This window comes from Nilaparvata lugens, chromosome 1, assembly GCF_014356525.2.
Source record: "Nilaparvata lugens isolate BPH chromosome 1, ASM1435652v1, whole genome shotgun sequence".
Classification (NCBI taxonomy): Eukaryota; Metazoa; Arthropoda; class Insecta; order Hemiptera; family Delphacidae; genus Nilaparvata; species Nilaparvata lugens.
Genome location: NC_052504.1, coordinates 67,074,756 through 67,091,747, shown reverse-complemented (window position 1 = coordinate 67,091,747; position 16,992 = coordinate 67,074,756). Strand labels below are relative to the sequence as shown.

Genomic DNA, 16,992 nt, shown 5'->3' with positions numbered 1-16,992 from the left:
ATGTTCATTGATTCATTCTTAATTTGTTGGATTTCTCTTCTGAGCTGTTGAGTTAATGATTAAGTTGCCTTTTATCTTGTGAAGTTCTTGTTTGTTGCCATTTTTTCCTAGCTCTCCTTTTTTCAGCTATCATTTCCCTCACTTCTGTTGGGTAGCTATTTCCTACTGTTCTTCTTCTTGGTTGTGGGGTGTTCCACCAGGCTGCCTGTTGCACGTCAATGACAAATTTTTCCAGTTCTCAATCAAGCTGTTCCATGCTTCTCAATGGTACATCAAGGATTATTTTTTCTTCCAGCATCTGTTGAAATCCTTCCCAGTCTGTACAGGTATTAACAAGCCCTGGCCGTTCATTTTGTCTTTGTATAATAGTTTGACTCAGCTGTAGAAGAATTGGAGAATGGTCAGAATCAAGGTCGAAACTTTCCTATGTTTATGTTTATTTTTGAAATTTCGCAGTTCAAGGATAATACAAAAGGGAAAGGAGTCTCCTTCGAACGCCAATATTACCGTATAAATCAAACTTCATCATAAATCATCATATTCATCATAAATCAGCTGTCGTGTGGATTATAAATTGCATGCAATAACGCACACAATTTATATCTCAATGTAACTTGGTAAAAAATCAGCTGTTTTGTGAACGAAGTACATATTATTTTCTCCCGACTTTTCTCTGATTTCAACTAGGTAAGCTTTGATGATAGTAGCATAGTTTTTTACAACAAATTATTGACGATACAACAACCCAAACAGCCATTAGTTGTTAACTCACCGATATGCCGTCAAGCACTGCCGTTAGTGATTTGAAGATTATCCAAAATAAGTTATTGAGGTATATTTATTTCAAAAAGTATAATAAATTTTTCCCAATAGCTTTTTCCACTGAAACTTCGAGGTCAACATTTAAAGTACATTTAAAACCAGAAGATCCATTAGAGCATTAATGTTATTATATGAAATTCTAAATAATAATATATTCATGCCAGATTTCATCAATTTGTGAAGTTCCCATGTTCCATGCAATAGACCAAGACTTAATATGCAATTTCATTTAATATGCACTTGCTAAATACAGTTTGTAAGAACAGCTCACCATTTCAATTCCTACCTAAATAGAACAATAAACTAAACCCATTCCCTTACCACCCCTCCCCCGTTCTATGACCGCTACAATACATTCAAAAACTCTTGTGGAAAATTACGGTATGCTGCTCAATTGATGATAAAATTATTATTCTTGAGCTCGACTTACTCTTTATATTTTCATTGTTTCTTCTTTCTTTGTATAAACATATTTTTCATACACCTTCACTAACTTTCCTAAATCTAATTCAAATACCGTTCTCTTCTAATCTTATTAGTTATACTGAATCGTTGTGAATATTTAATGATGTGAGATATTATTCTCTTTTGTTTTCCTTTTTAACTGTGAAGTTATATATGTAACTTTACACGGACACCGACAGGTCAGGACATGACATAATTCACTCTGAGTATTAGAGGAGGGGTTGATAGTACTGGTAGTACTAGTGATTGTTTTCAAAAATAGTCTCGTAAAAGTTATAGATATTTGGAAAATATTGATGAGTATTCGTCTTTGTTTTGTGTTAGAGTGAAAGTGTACATTACATAGTTGTGTTATATGATAGTGAATTGAGAGTGAAGATCTATCACAATTTCTTTATTGCAGTTAATTATTTCCTAACCTAAGAAAAAGCATAGAGAATTGTCTGTTTTCTGTTGTTCGCTACCTGTCGATGAACTTTGAACTCAGTGGGTACAACGTGATAAACGAAAATTGCACTAAACTTTTACCAAAACATATGTATCTGAAACGAGGAAACCCAGAAATTCGGGATACATTGTGGAGGAGTGATACGGAATTATTTGTACTGTGTATCAAAGTCTGCTCATTTAGTGATAACAGAAGAATTTGAGATTACTGTGTCTATCTTATCTCTTGCTTTTTAAAGCTGTTAAGCTTTACGGATTTCTATTATCTCATCAGAACGAGTTAAATTCAACATCAGAAAGAGAGAGTGTTATCACACTAATCGATTTAACACTAAAACGTCACCTACTCTATACCACGTTATCTCACCCAGTGTGAAAAATAATAAATACCTCTCTAAACCACACGTTAACCTAGTAAGTCCAGAATGGATGCAGACAGCTTCAAAGATATGCTCAACTCATTTGGAACGGAGATGAGTCAGGACTTAAAGAAAGAAATGAACGAAAGATTTGATACCTTCACAGAAAAATTTGGAGCAATGTTGAAAAATCATTTAAGTAGCCTTGATGAAAAATTGAAGGATCAAGAAGAGAAGATATAGCAACTAGAAAAAGATAACAAGAGGAAAAACTCAATTATCCATTTTGTTGAGGAGAAAACCGATGGAAATCTAGAAGATCGGTTTTTCAGATTGATAAGACATGAAATAGGAGTGGAAATCGAGAATTGGGAGCTGGATTTCATCAGGCGTTTGGGGAAGAAAACAGGAAATACCAAAATACCAATTGTAACCGGATTAACAACGTGGAGGAAGAAGATGGAAATTTTGAAAAATAAAGGAGCATTAAAAGGTAAAGAGGTGTTCATCACAGAAGATTTTCCTCGGGATGTGTTACAGAAGAGGAAGGAGCTAAAAGAAGATATGATTGAAGCAAGAAAACGAGGAAAGTACGCCGTATTGAAATATGACAAGCTATTTATAAGCAATGAGAATGGAAAAACAAAGAAGAAAAGAGAATTGAGTATTTCACCGCAAAAAGAAGAGCAAAACACCAAGCCAGCGAAGAAGCGAGATGGTAAGCAAGGTAGTTTTCATCTTGGAAAAGTCTCTTTGGATGGATACTTCAAAAATAGGAACAAGGACTCACAAGAAATCGGGCGATGTACTGACACATCTGCAGAAAATAGAGAATAGGACTTACCGGAAACTAGGCAACCAACCAACGGAAACGATTATGAAAAGAAAAACAAAAGAAATATAAATAAAAATTTGTTTTCCCCAGAAAGGCTGGTCACCGAGGGGAAGTGTGACCGAAACCCCCCAGGTTTGATGATTGGTACACTGAATGTAAGAACACTTCGTACAGAAGATCGAGTTTGTGAATTGGAAGAGGCATTACTAGACACAAATATAGACATTCTTGGTTTGGCAGAAGTAAGAAGAAACTCTGAAAAAATTATTTTCAGAAAGAGCGACTTCATTCTCTATCATTTCGGCGAGACTCGGGGTCAAAGAGGAGTTGGATTTTCAATCAGGAAACATTTAAAAGGAAAAATACTCAAGCTTAAAGGTTTCTCAGAAAGAATCGCAGTCTTGAGGCTAAGAGTGGGAAGCTCTAAAACGTTGAATATTTATCAAGTCTACTCTCCCACAGCAGAATCGGATGTAATCGAGCGTGAACTGTTTTATGAATCTCTTACTACTATTCTGTCCCAAGATAAGAACAATAATTGGAAAAATTCGACAATAATACTCGGCGACTTTAATGCACAGGTTGGTGTACAGGAAGACAACGAGGCGAATGTTGTGGGAAAATATGGATACGGGAGGAGAAACGAGGCAGGCCAAATGCTAGTGGATTTCTGTTTTCAACAGGGCATGAAGGTGATAAATACATTTTTTAAGAAAAGAATGGGAAAAAAGTGGACATGGATCTCACCGAATCAGCAAACAAGAACTGAAATCGACTATGTTCTAACAACATTCAGAGGCCTCATTAGCCAGTTCGAGGTAACTGGAAAAATTAAATTCTTCACAGACCATAGACTGATAACTATCAAATTGTCTAAAGAATGGGCTTCAATGAGACCGAGGCGTGTTTGGAATGGAAATGTTATTAGAACGCTGGAATTGGATGAAAGAGAGACACAGGAGTTAGCGACCAATGTACAACACATCATTGAAAATGAATCGCACCTGACATTGCAGGAGACCTACGATCTGATGGAATTTCTTGTTTTAAGATCATTCAAACAATCAGCTTCAAGCAAACCAACAAAAATCTCACAGAAAACGAAAGATTTAATATGTATGAGAGAGGCTTTGAAGAGGAAGAATCTAAAAACTTCAGAAGAAAAAATCGAATACAACCTTCTATGTAGAATAACGAGACTTCATATTAGAAAAGACCTGAAAATTCATGAGGACCGAATCATTCCAGAAGCCTTAGACTCAACTGGTTCAATAAAACAAATGAAGAAGGATCTATCACATGGTACTCAATGGAACTCAGGACTGAAAGATAAACGTGGAAGAATAGATAGGAATAATTGAGAAAGCTACACTATTCTACAAGAAATTATTCAAATGCTCTGAGAATACAACATTTGAAATTTCAAATGTTATTACAGTTACAGATATTACAGTTTTCCAAGATCAAGAAGTAATGAATTGTGTACAAACATTGAAGAAAAACAAAATGGCTGGTAACGATAAAATCACAAATGAAATGATTCAGACTCTTGCTCCAGTGATTATAACCCTGATGACGAATGTATTCAATAGAGTATTGAGAGAGCAGCATGTACCTCATCAGTGGAAATCAGCCGATATTATACTTCTGTACAAAAAAGGAGACATATACGATATAAATAGCTTCCGCCCCATCAGTATTACGTCATCCATCGGAAAATTATTCATGAGACTATTGACAAACCGCATTCAACCGATCCTCGAATCTCAGCAACCCGTCGAGCAAGCCGGATTCCGGAAAGGCTTTTCAACTCTCGATAATATCCAAGTCATCAATCAACTAATTGAAAAATGTTCAGAGTATCAAATTGGTCTTCATATGGCATTTGTCGACTACCGAAAAGCGTTCGATAGTGTTAGTCATGCATTCTTGTTCACGACTCTTCGAAATCAAGGTGTTCCAGAGATCTACATTAACATACTGGAACATTATTACGAAAACAGTACCGCAAGGGTAATTCTTGAAAAGCCAGGCAAGTACTTCAGTTTAGAAAGAGGAGTAAAGCAGGGTGACCCGGCATCACCGACACTATTCAATGGAGCTCTCCAAGAGGTTTTTAAACTGTTAAGATGGGAGAGATTAGGAATTAAGATCAATAAAGAATATCTCGATCATCTTCGTTTTGCGGATGATATTGTCATTATTGCGAAATCGAATCTGGAACTGTTGGAAGATCTCGCAAACGCCAGTGAACAAGCCGGACTCATCATTAATCCAGATAAGACTTTCATAATGTCCAACAGAGAAACTTGTAAAATAGAAATCAACGGTAAAAGGTTGAATCCGACAAATGAAGTTATTTATCTCGGTCAGAACTTCTCATTTGCAGCAAGAGAAGATTGATTGATTGAGTACTTTATTTATGTAGATTGCAATATATACTGGCTTATACACTTATATACAATAGCTTACAATACAGCAAAATTATAGATGAATTTACATAATATAGACTAAGAAAATAATTAGTGAACTGTATATGATATGAAAAAGTAATTTGTAATATAATAACTATAGATAATTATATTGTTATGCATCTACATAAATTTATTGGCGGAGCTTTGGACATATCAATGTCCATTCTTTGGAAAGAATATTAAAAATATCCTCCCCACTAACTCTCTACCAAAACGTTAATTTAATTAATTAAACTAAGGAAAATTTGTAAAAGTTTTAATTGATATAAATATTTAAGAGAAAAAAAACAGAAAATTGATAGAGTAAAATAATTATATAGGTAGATAAGATCAAATTATTGATTAATAAAATGATGTGGGCTGAAAGTAGATCAGGGTAATCAACTTTCAGTAATATACAACAGTATGCAGTGGATAATTAAAATAACATGAGTTTATATAATATATATATATATATATATATATATATATTATATATATATATATACAATTCATTCTATAACAGGTTCAAAGGTTTGTATTTGTGGGATGGGTGGGGGATGGTTGTCATGTGATCGTTCTAGGGCCGGACAGTTTCAGTCATTTGTTCCAAAAGATGTTTTTTTAAAGTCAGGATGAAGCTCGCTCGGCTCTCGATGGACCTGATAGAAACAGGAAGTGCATTCCATGCACGACAGGCACTGACTAAGAAGGATTTTGTGAAAATAGTAGTTCGATGATTGGGTATCCTTAAAGTACTTTCTCCGGTTCTAGTATGTGAAGCATCTATCCTCCTATCTTCAGAGACAAATTTGAAATCATCTTTAAAATAGTTCGGATTACCGTATTTCGAGATATCTCTAACAAGCTTGACTATTCGAAAAAGCCTTTGATCGGGAAGCTTTAATGTTGAACTAGCAATGTGGGCTGGGGTGATATGATCATGGCGTTGGAGAGAGTAGACGAAACGTAGACAATAATTTTGGCAACGCTGTAGTTTATCATTCAGAGTGACTTGCATATCGTTAAGAACAGAATTACAATACATTAAATGTGGGAAGATGAGAGATTGAAGCAATAATAATTTAATGTTTCTAGGGAGAATATCGTGCATTTTCTTCAACGCATGCATGGCTGAGAATACCTTTTTACAAGTTTTGTTCACTTGTTCTGACCAGTCAAGAGTATTTTTCATAATAATGCCTTAATTTTTAACTGAGCTACGGTAAGGAATGTCATTACCGTCTACACTGATTTTGTGAATCGATTCAAGGTCAATATTGTTTATAAGACGAGAATATCCAATTATAATGGGTTGTGTTTTGATGGGATTAAGCTTAAGGCCATTTTTCTTTGTCCATTCCACTATCGAATTGATATCCTGAATCATTATTCCAACTGTTTCATTAATTTTTGTTATGGGACAGCTTAAATATATTTGAAGGTCGTCTGCATAAGTATGGAAACTGGAGAATTTGATAATGGAAGAAAGGTCATTAGCATACAAAGTGAAGAGGAGAGGGCCTAAAATTGAACCTTGTGGTACTCCTTGCATAACGTTTTTCCAAGTAGACTTTTTGTCACCGACAGATACACATTGTTTCCTACCTAATAGATAGGATTTAAACCAAACTAACGAGTTGTGACTGAAATCAAGAATAGCCAACTTATTCAGAAGGACTGTATGATCAACAGTATCGAATGCTTTAGAAAAATCAAATAGGGTGAGGATGGTGCATTTTCTTTGGTCCATAGCTAACCTTATATCATCAGTGACACGAAGCAGAGCTGTCTCAGTTGAATGGAATTTTCTAAAGCCTGATTTAAAGTTATGAAGCTCACTATTGTTGTCTAGAAATTTTACAACTTGAGCATGAATGAGTCTTTCTAGCACTTTGGACAATGCAGGTAAAATACTGATTGGTCTAAAATCCTCAACTTTATTGGGTGATGGAACTTTATTTGGAGGGCGAACCAGAGCAAACTTCCAGTTTTCAGGGAGAATGCCTTCTTCAAGTGACTTGTTGAAAATATATGTAATGGTTGGTAAAACAGCAAATAACATCTTCTTGATAAATTTAATAGGAATTTTGTCTACACCCGTAGCATTACTATGAATACGTTGAATTGCTCTGGAAGTGTCTTCTTCTGAGATTGGATGGAAATGAAATTGATCAGTGATTGGTAAATCTAAGTTTGTAACCTGCTCTTCAAGATCATCGATATGATTAGCAATGACAACTTCGTCACGTTGGTTAGAGTGTGAAACGAAATGGTCATTTATATTATTCAATGATAAGTCAATTTGTGGATTCGATTTCTGTTTGCCAAGCCCGAATTCTTTTATTCCCTGCCAAAGTGATTTAGAGTCTTGTCTATTGTTTGTCATAAACGAATTCAAGTACCTAATCTTTGAGTTCCGTAATTCCTGTTTAACCCTATTTCTAAGGCTCCTATACTCTATCAAACTGTCCAAGTCGAATGTCTTCTCAAATTTTCTATGTGCTTTGTCTCTACGTCCCATCATCTTAAGTATGTCTTCAGTCATCCACGGTACTCGTCGTTTTCTATTAATCCTCCTTGTCACATAAGGTGCATGTTTGTCATACAAAGTCAAAGTCCAATTCTTGAAAGTCTTAACCATGTCATCAACTGAGGGTAATGCTTCAATTTGATGCTATAGAGCCTGAGCCACATCAGTCAGGAAGGCGGCTTCATCAAAGTTTTTGAAGTCTCTATAAGTGATAATTTTCTGTTCTGGCTTGGGTATCTTATGGGAAAGTACACAGTAGATCAAATCATGTCTAGAAATAGCTGGGACTGAGATTTGGCCTGCTTGAACAACCTCATTGGGATCACTAACAATGAGAAGGTCAATGAGTGTGTCTGATTCATTAGTATGATGAGTTGGATCGAGAGGTAAAATAGTCATGTTTAGGCATTGGAAAATTGCAGTCAGTTGAAAGTAGTCAAAGTTACGATTTGTCATGTTCGAGTCGGTGTTCATATCCCCCATAACTAGTATACGGTTATAACAAGGCATAAGAGAAAGCAAGGCATTTTCGAAATCTGTGAAATGACCTATTTTTGGTGGGCGATAATAGATACCAACGAGTAATTTATCAGTACTGGATAAGGATAATTCAAGTAGCATAAACTCTGGTCTGGAACAATACTCTTGTTTAGATGTGATTAAAACTTTTGTTTTGATACCATCTTTCACATAAATTGCTACACCCCCACAAGCTTTATTTAATCTATCATTCCCGAAAAGATTATATCCAGGCAATGCAACAAAATTTGATGAAATACTAGGCTTCAAAAATGATTCGGAAATTCCGATTATATTGAAGTCCTGAAAACGGAAGATTGCTCTGAGTTCATCAATGTGGCAACTGAGGGATTGTACGTTAAGGTGAGCAGCCTTGAAAAGTTTTTTGAAAGAGTGGAGCTTATTTGCTAGAAACATACCTGCGTCATTATTACTATTATTGAAATAATCACACCTACTTGAGGGCGAGCGAGCTGACGTGTCAGTGAGAGGCATCGTGGAAGCAGCAGACCAATCGTGAACCGACCTCAGAACGACACATGACGGGGAAAATGGGGATGAAACTGATAAAACTTAACCTAAATAAAAAAGTCTCTTGATTCGAGTGCATTCAGTATGCCTTGACAGTTCGGCTCCCTTCACTATTTAAAGCACTAGTTCAAAAAATTCACTAAACACAATAAGATGTAGATGTGTGGAGTTCTGGTGATGAATAATCCTAATGGTGAATAAGATGAAGATTGAGGAAGAACTGGTAGTGGGAGATCTGGTCCAAGTGGAGATAGAGCGAGTAGGTATCCAGTAGTGGAAGAATCGGGTCCAAGTGGAGGTAGAGCGAGAAGGAATCCAGTAGTGGAAGATCGAGTCCAAGTGGAGACAGAGAGAGATGGAATCCAGTGGTGGAAGATCGTGTTCATGGTGGAGATAGAGCGAAATGGGATCCAGTAAAAACTGAAAAAGAGAAGAAAAAGCCAGCAGAAAAACGAAAAATCTTTGAAGAAAGTTATCAATAGAGAAAAGATACATAATACAACTGATAATGAATAATATTCGCATAAAATTGAAGAGGAATAGTATGATTTAATGTGGGAAAGAATCGAATATTCTATGGATAAATATATGGATATTATAATATAATATATGGATATTAGTAGAAGGTAATCAGATAGAAAGAGAAAAGGTAGGAAGATAAATAGATATAGAAAGAGAAATAAACATTTGAACTTGCTGGATAGCTAGTGGAAAAATCACAGGGAAAATAATGATAATAATAGGGAAGAAAAGAAGAGAAAGAAGGAATGTGCACAAATTGAGAAGAACTTATGAAACTGAACTATAGAATAAGAAATAGAACATCGTATTGTGATCTTGAATTAATCAAGGAGAGAAGAAGAAGAAGAAAAGAAAAAGAAAGAGAAGAAGAAGAAGAGAAGAAGAAGAAGAAGAAGAAGAAGAAGAAGAAGAAGAAGAAGAAGAAGAAGAAGAGAAGAAGAAGAAGAATAGAAAAGAATAATAATCATCATCGCAAACAACAATATTCAGGTAATCATTATAAATATAAGATCAAGAAGAGAAATGAGAAAGAAAAATAAGAAGTAGAGGAGACGATGGAGAAAGTGCTAGATTATTCTAGATGAGTTTCAAATAGGATTGAACGGTGAAGTGTGAAAAATATTATATAGTATTAGAAGTATAATTAACTATTGGGAGTTGCAATAACGATAAAAGTAGTAAATTGAGAACTGTAATATTTTAGTGATGAATGTCTAAGATAACGTTAAATGAAACACAGCCCCTATATAAGCATATGAACAGACTACCCACCCCTCTGTTCTATCAATAATTCTTCACACATTAGCTTCTATTGTTCGAGCTATGGCAACAGTAGAAGATATCATTATGTACACCTAATATAGAAGAGATTACTATCTTTACCTATAGATTACATCCATATCTATAACGTATGTTAATCATCCAATTTATTTGAAATTCAGCATTTCGAAAATTATTAATTATGGAAATAATTTAGGTAAGAGATGTAATAATTATTAGTAAGAATAGAGATAATGATTCTCCAAGTACCCTCTGGAGTATAGTAGTTGATGCATTGAACGTAGTTTTGGGAATTAATATCAAGATAAATTATTAATCAGTATTAACAAATGTGGATCTCCTTAGTTTGAAATAATTGCCTCATATATAATCATAAATAGCAGTGGAAAGATTCATTTATATAACAGAAAGCCAGCTCATGAGAAATGCCAAGGCATATCTACTGTGAAATGTATTAATACGAATTTCCTATTATTGTAGTGAAGGGCACCTTAGTCATCGAATCCTGAAATGATTTAATTTACCTTTATTTTTTGAAGGTCGGTCATCCTCTCGACTGTGTGGACCCTCTTGAATCCTCCCTCGCTGATAGAGATCTTGATCCTCCCGTCCGATGACCAGACATTCCTATGCCCATGACGGTCGGCCGCAGCGTTGAGGATCTTGAGACGCTCCGCAGTCAGATCCTCGCGAATGGTGACGCCGGAACCCTTCAGCTTCCTCTTAGCGTCGAAGATCATCTTCCTGGTCCGGTAGCTGCAGAGTCGAACTATGATGGGTCGGAAAGAAACAGAGGTGAAGAGAAGATGCAACATAGCATGGAAGAAATTCTGGGCTTTGAAGTGTATTATGAAGAGTAAAGATCTCAATGTCACAACAAAGGCAAAAGTTCTCAAGTCATGTATAATACCAGCACTTATATATGGAGTACAGACCTGGGCTTGTAAGAAATCGTTGCTGAAGAAGGTTCAAGTCACTCAAACAGCCATGGAGAGGGGTATATTGAACATTAGGAGACAACAAAGAATCAGAAACTCTGTTATAAGAAGTAGAACAAACCTTGAGGATGTGACAAAAACAATGAAGTTGCTGAAATGGAAATGGGCTGGACATATAGCAAGACTAGAGGATGGCAGATGGACGAGAGAAGTTACCAGCTGGGAACCATCGTGGAGAACAAGAAAAGTTGGACGACAGAAAGCCAGATGGAAGGATGACATCGTGAGGACAGCAGGAAGTAACTGGATGGAGATGGCGAGAAACAGACAGAGATGGAGAAACCTGGGGGAGGCCTATGCCCGCTAGTGGGCCTAGTTTCCAGACAAAAAAAAATTGAAGTGATATAAATATGTAAATATAACAAGAAGATTAACTACAGTACTGTATCATAATATGTACTTTGATTTTATTTGAAGAAGTATTCTTTTAAAAATTGTACATTTATTTTTGTTATGTAATGTGATTCTGGAGACTGAATAAAGGCTTTATTTATTTATTTATTATTAGAGGAGGCTGTGGTTTTAACTGCGCGAGGTCTACTGTTCACATAACTACTAGTATTAATTCAAAATCATTGATCATAATCACTTCAACTCATGCAAAACTATCAATTATCATAGAACAATGTATAATATTGGATTATTATAATTATTTCAAGTGATCTGGCTGGCTCAGATCTGGTGTCAGAGTTTTCAGGTCACACCTAATCAATCTCAGGGCCTCCTGACAAACATGACCTCCCGACTCTATTTTTAGGTATCCAGGACCGACGTGTCTATCCGAAAAACGGGAATGAACCGAGAAAAATATCTTGTCCGGACCCGGATTTGAATTCTGGCCTCTGGATTATAATGCCAGCATCTAATCCGCTTGAATACAGCTACTCAAAATATTGGATTGGTTTGAACTAATATTGAATGAGGATATGATCTCCTCAAGGATATGATCTCCTCAAGCTCAAGCTCAATAGTTGCGCCCTTAGGATTTTCATGTTGCAATTCAAGGTGCGAGAAAAGGTTGGTGCTTGAAATTTCAAGGAATTAAAATAATTATTATAACGGCCAATTGCGTCTGTTGCTTGAATTGAATTTGAATGCATATGCTGAGATTACGCGAATACGGATCTCCACTCTTCAATATTCATGATGCTTTGGAATCTGATGAAGAATTTTTTTAAGAAATCATTATGATAACTCTCATTAATTGATATTATAATTTAGTTAATTGATATTCAATTCCATTAGATCTTGAAAGTGAGCTAGAAGAGCTCTTGAAAGTGAATTGAATTTTTGTGGAAAAGCATTCAGTACTTTTTCATGTTAATATTGTGGAAAATAATTGTGAAGGCCTAGACAAGTTTATCTTGACTCACCTTGAACTGTCCTAATCTAGCAAATTTATTATTAGTCATCAACCTGAAAACAACACTCTCATAAAATATGCATTCAAGTTGAAGATTAAATGAAAAGCAAAGTTTTCTTTATCGTAATGCACTTGATGTAGCACACTATCAGAAACTTCGAAAGGGCTGTAGATATTTGCAAGCTGCAAATGACGTTAATTAGGGAGCCATCATTTTGCACGAGAAATTCGAAGGTTGATTCCCGCCTTTAGTAGTTGGTTAATTGATGACGCCTCCAATTTTCACTATTTACACCTTATTACTATTCCATCCCACAATATCAACGTAGACAAGAGTGACAGAATGTCGATACTTCTCTTGCCAGCTTTCTGCGTTATCACAAACTGAAACCTGCCTGCCTGTGCTGGGCTTGACACAGCTGTGTGACCTAATACGAAAGCACCATAGTTAGTGCTTTATAGAGTGTGTGTCTGTTGTGAATGATCCGAGTGCATAGTTCAGTTGCTGTATTATCCACTCTATTAACAAGCCAACTTATTGGATTTGGTTTTCATTTGTCATACGAGCTTTCATTTTCATCAGTGTCTATAGGTACAGTGTTCATTACAGTGTTTGCGGGAATGTGGGATTATTTGTTATGCAGCATAAACATGTACATCCTTTTGACATGCAACACTTTATGTGAGTATAACAAGTTTTCAATGTTTTCTGCATTATAAGTAGACAGACAATTTTCCACTTTCTTGTCATTCTTTACTTCATGAGAAAGTTACGATGTCAAGTAACTGGGTTTCATATACGACTTATCATGAGTTTATACATGTTTTTGATTCTAAAGATGACAAATATCACATTTGAGATTTCAAAAATTGGTTATTTATCACCTTGGAATTTTTGCTAAACCATTGTCATAGAATAAACTCTACTACTTCCACAATAGTGAATCAGTATTTAGTTATTCAATTGCTTCAACCAGTGAATCATTGTCAATTTCCACGACTTCTAATCTGCAGTTCATAAAATATAATGCCTACGAAAATTAGCAACAGCACAGTTAAATGTAGTTTCCAATAATTCATTGTTATACGTTCAATTATGAAGAATGATCAGTAAATTCCAGAATGGAATTCGAGAACAAATGAAATTGAAACATTCTATGAAATTATTCAATTAGTTTCTCTCAATTCTTCAACTTTATCAATACCTTCAAATAACTCACATGTCATATTCAGATATATGAAGTATAGTGCTAGTAATAGTTCTCAGAAAATGGTGGGAAATTTGTAAAGAACTTTAGTTGAGAGTCAGAAGCTGGCTTCAATCCAGAGAGAGGCCTAGACAGGCCCGTACTCGACAAGATATTTTTCTCGAACTACTCTTGATTCGAATGGACTCTTGTAAAGCCGTAGGTCCCGTAAACTTGAATAACAGACGCCAGGTCATGAGGCTCACGTTAGGGTACAAACAGAACGGTCAGGTCGATATGAAGATTTCAGCTCACTAGCGTCCATATCTATTGAATCTATATATATTTGCTGACGGTGATGCCTATATGAGCTCTAGGCTTGTGCTTGGGTGATGAGGAGGATGCTAGTAAGAGATGAATGAACCTACAGTTTAAGGTGGGTTCCAAACCATCGGGAAGCGATTTCTCATCTCTTGAATCATATTAAGAGCAGTTGGCTCAAACCGTCAAACTTTTAGAATGGATTCTAACAATAGCGAGTGAAACTACGAATTGCATTATATTGTATTGAAAGAGTCTCGTTCACTTACGCGGGGAGAGTGTAGATCAGAATCTGATTTACGGATATCAAAACTGTAGTTAAAGCTATTTCTCGGAATCCACGGTGTGTTTCAAAGAGGATACTTGGAGCCAATCTACATGCAAGATTAGTAGCATTGATACTTGATGATCAGTGTTAATATCCCTTAGAAACTACAGCTCACCATTTCCTAGAAATAGAGTGATCATTGGTACATTGAGCGTAGTGGGTGGCTTATCATTTGAGCTCATAATTCGATTTGTTTTAGGTACACTGTGCTTTGAATATTCAAATTGGTATTTACTAACATTCGTTATTCATCAAACAGTGCAATGTGCTGTGCTACATGAAGAGTGTGCTCCAATTAGTTACTAGTGATCAAAATTCAGCATCAAGAACGCAGTTTACTAGAGGAAATTACTAATGCTCTATCATATAAAGTTGCATCAATAAACGTTTTCAGATGAATCCATTGTAATCAGATTACGCAGCATGCTTCTCCAATATTGAAAATTCAGATTTTTCTGAGAATTATAGCACTAAGTAGGCTAAGTAACATGTAATACGCTAGAAACATTAATATTCATCACCTAATACAATATTTCTCACACGACGAATAATCTTTTGCACCTGATCAACGTGATGCTAAAGCAGAACTGATGTATCTTTTGTTTGAAATAATAATGAATTGAACTATTATAGACTATTCATCTATTACTAAATTCGCCCACTTTGACATATAATTAGTTCTCAATTAAAGATTGGAAGTGCCTCCATTCTCTAAAAAATGAGAAATTAAGACTTCGAGAGATCAAAAAGTGTGTGGGGATAGAACAAAACCAGAATTTTGTGTAAGAATTGTGCTCACTTCACAAATAAGATTATACCACAGAATTCACATGATAGCTTCAAACTATCCCAACATTTAAAGTTATAAGTTTCTTGATTCATAATTTATAATTTTCTTGGGTGGCTCGTTGGAGTGAGTATCACATGGATACGGCCACCCCGTCTTTCGAAAGAATCTCTAAAGAAAGCATCTCTGGATAATGTTAAAAAATAAATCATAGTTAATTTTGAATAATAATTATGATATGGAGAGGATTTGGAGGGAACAGAACTCAAACTACCTCTTCATCTATTCAATAACTAGTTCAAATATGTCTAGTATTCTATGATTGTTGTATATGAAGTGAACTTGGACCAACTATAACCAACCTATCTTTAAGAATGAAGTAACGGTGGCTCTAATGTGCTCCTTCTTACAAGCGCATATCTTCCTACTACATCTCTGTAGTTTGTAACTTGACTTCAACTACTGGCATAGTGTTTGAGGGGGGGGGGAATGTTGGGTGGGGCCCATTAATTGGGCACAAGTTTCATCTGAGTTGGATCGACAGAACACGGGATGCTTGCCAACTAAACAAGTCGCCAACTAGACCATTACTGCCGCAAAACGTATAGCAAAAAGAACTTGATCGCAACTTGGTCTACATTAAAAGTCATAAATCACAGTATTTCATAATAAAATGTCTCGTATATGCATTACACTGATATTGCAAATTTTCTGCTGGTTGAATGATTCCTGGCATGGGTTTTCCCTACAATCCTACAATATGAGTACATCATGTGCATTCATGAGAATAATACTTGAATGAGTCCTAGTTAGATCAAAACATTCAATACGATGCATGAAATTGAATATTAGGCTATCAAATTCAATTCTCAACACATTTCTATGGTTCCCACTTCCTTAGCTTCAAGTAGGCCTAAGTTCAGGAGAAACTGTATATAATAACAGAAATCAGTGTATACTATCCAAAATATTTATTTTTCAATTATTCAGGTAAGGGTCAAAACTATCATAATTATTGTACATATTTATCAAATATTATTGAAATAATGTTTGTGATCAACTAAATAAAGAATATTATAAATTGAGTTTTGTTATTTAAAATTTTCTTCAAATTATCTGTTTTAGTCAACATACGACTTCTATTAATCATCTCCCTTCTTTTCTCCTTTCAGATCATCCTTCTTCTTACGTGAATCTGGTTCTTTCTTTTTGTCCCCCTTATCTTTTATCCTTATCATTCACACTGTAGGAACGAGGTTGTTCGAGTCAATTTGAAACAAACAATGTTTTCAATGTTTGAGACGTTTAAACTTCGCATTGAACTGTTTCATATTGCAGCTAGATTCAACCTTAACAAGGATTTCGCACTTTGTGAGCTTCTACTGAATTGGAAGCATCTGAATTTAAATCTACTTCTACTTTGTGAAAATAATCAAGGACTGAAAGTTTTGTGAAGTGAACAACTACAAAACTTAACCTATTTCGGACTATGTGTAACCTTATCTGAATTTGGGAGAGGAATAGTACAAGGTTATCTTATTTTTCCTCTTCCTATCATTTTGATAATGTACTTATTGTATTAATCTATATAGAAAAAAAATATGAAAGCAATGTTCAGTCGATAGAACTGTATTTGATAGACTGTAATGTGATAATCAATAATAATGAGGCAACGTTACTGGATTTTCAACAATTTTCATAACACAAGGAAAGAATTTTAAGCAAACAATTTTGAGTGAATT

The 16,992-nt window shown here is 35.3% G+C and overlaps 1 protein-coding gene across 3 annotated transcripts in view; it reads left to right on the top strand.

Annotated features, from left to right (window-relative positions):
- The window catches only part of LOC111045524 (octopamine receptor Oamb-like), a 236,441-nt gene that overhangs the window by 45,562 nt on the left and 173,887 nt on the right, over positions 1-16,992 (top strand). Inside the window, exon 1 of one of the 3 annotated variants that reach the window (XM_039440532.1) lies at positions 13,295-13,309. The exons of the other annotated variants lie outside the window; for them this stretch is intronic. The gene's annotated coding sequence lies outside the window, so the exon portion shown is untranslated. Of the gene's footprint in view, positions 1-13,294; positions 13,310-16,992 lie in introns of those variants that run through there. 3 annotated transcript variants of the gene reach the window in all.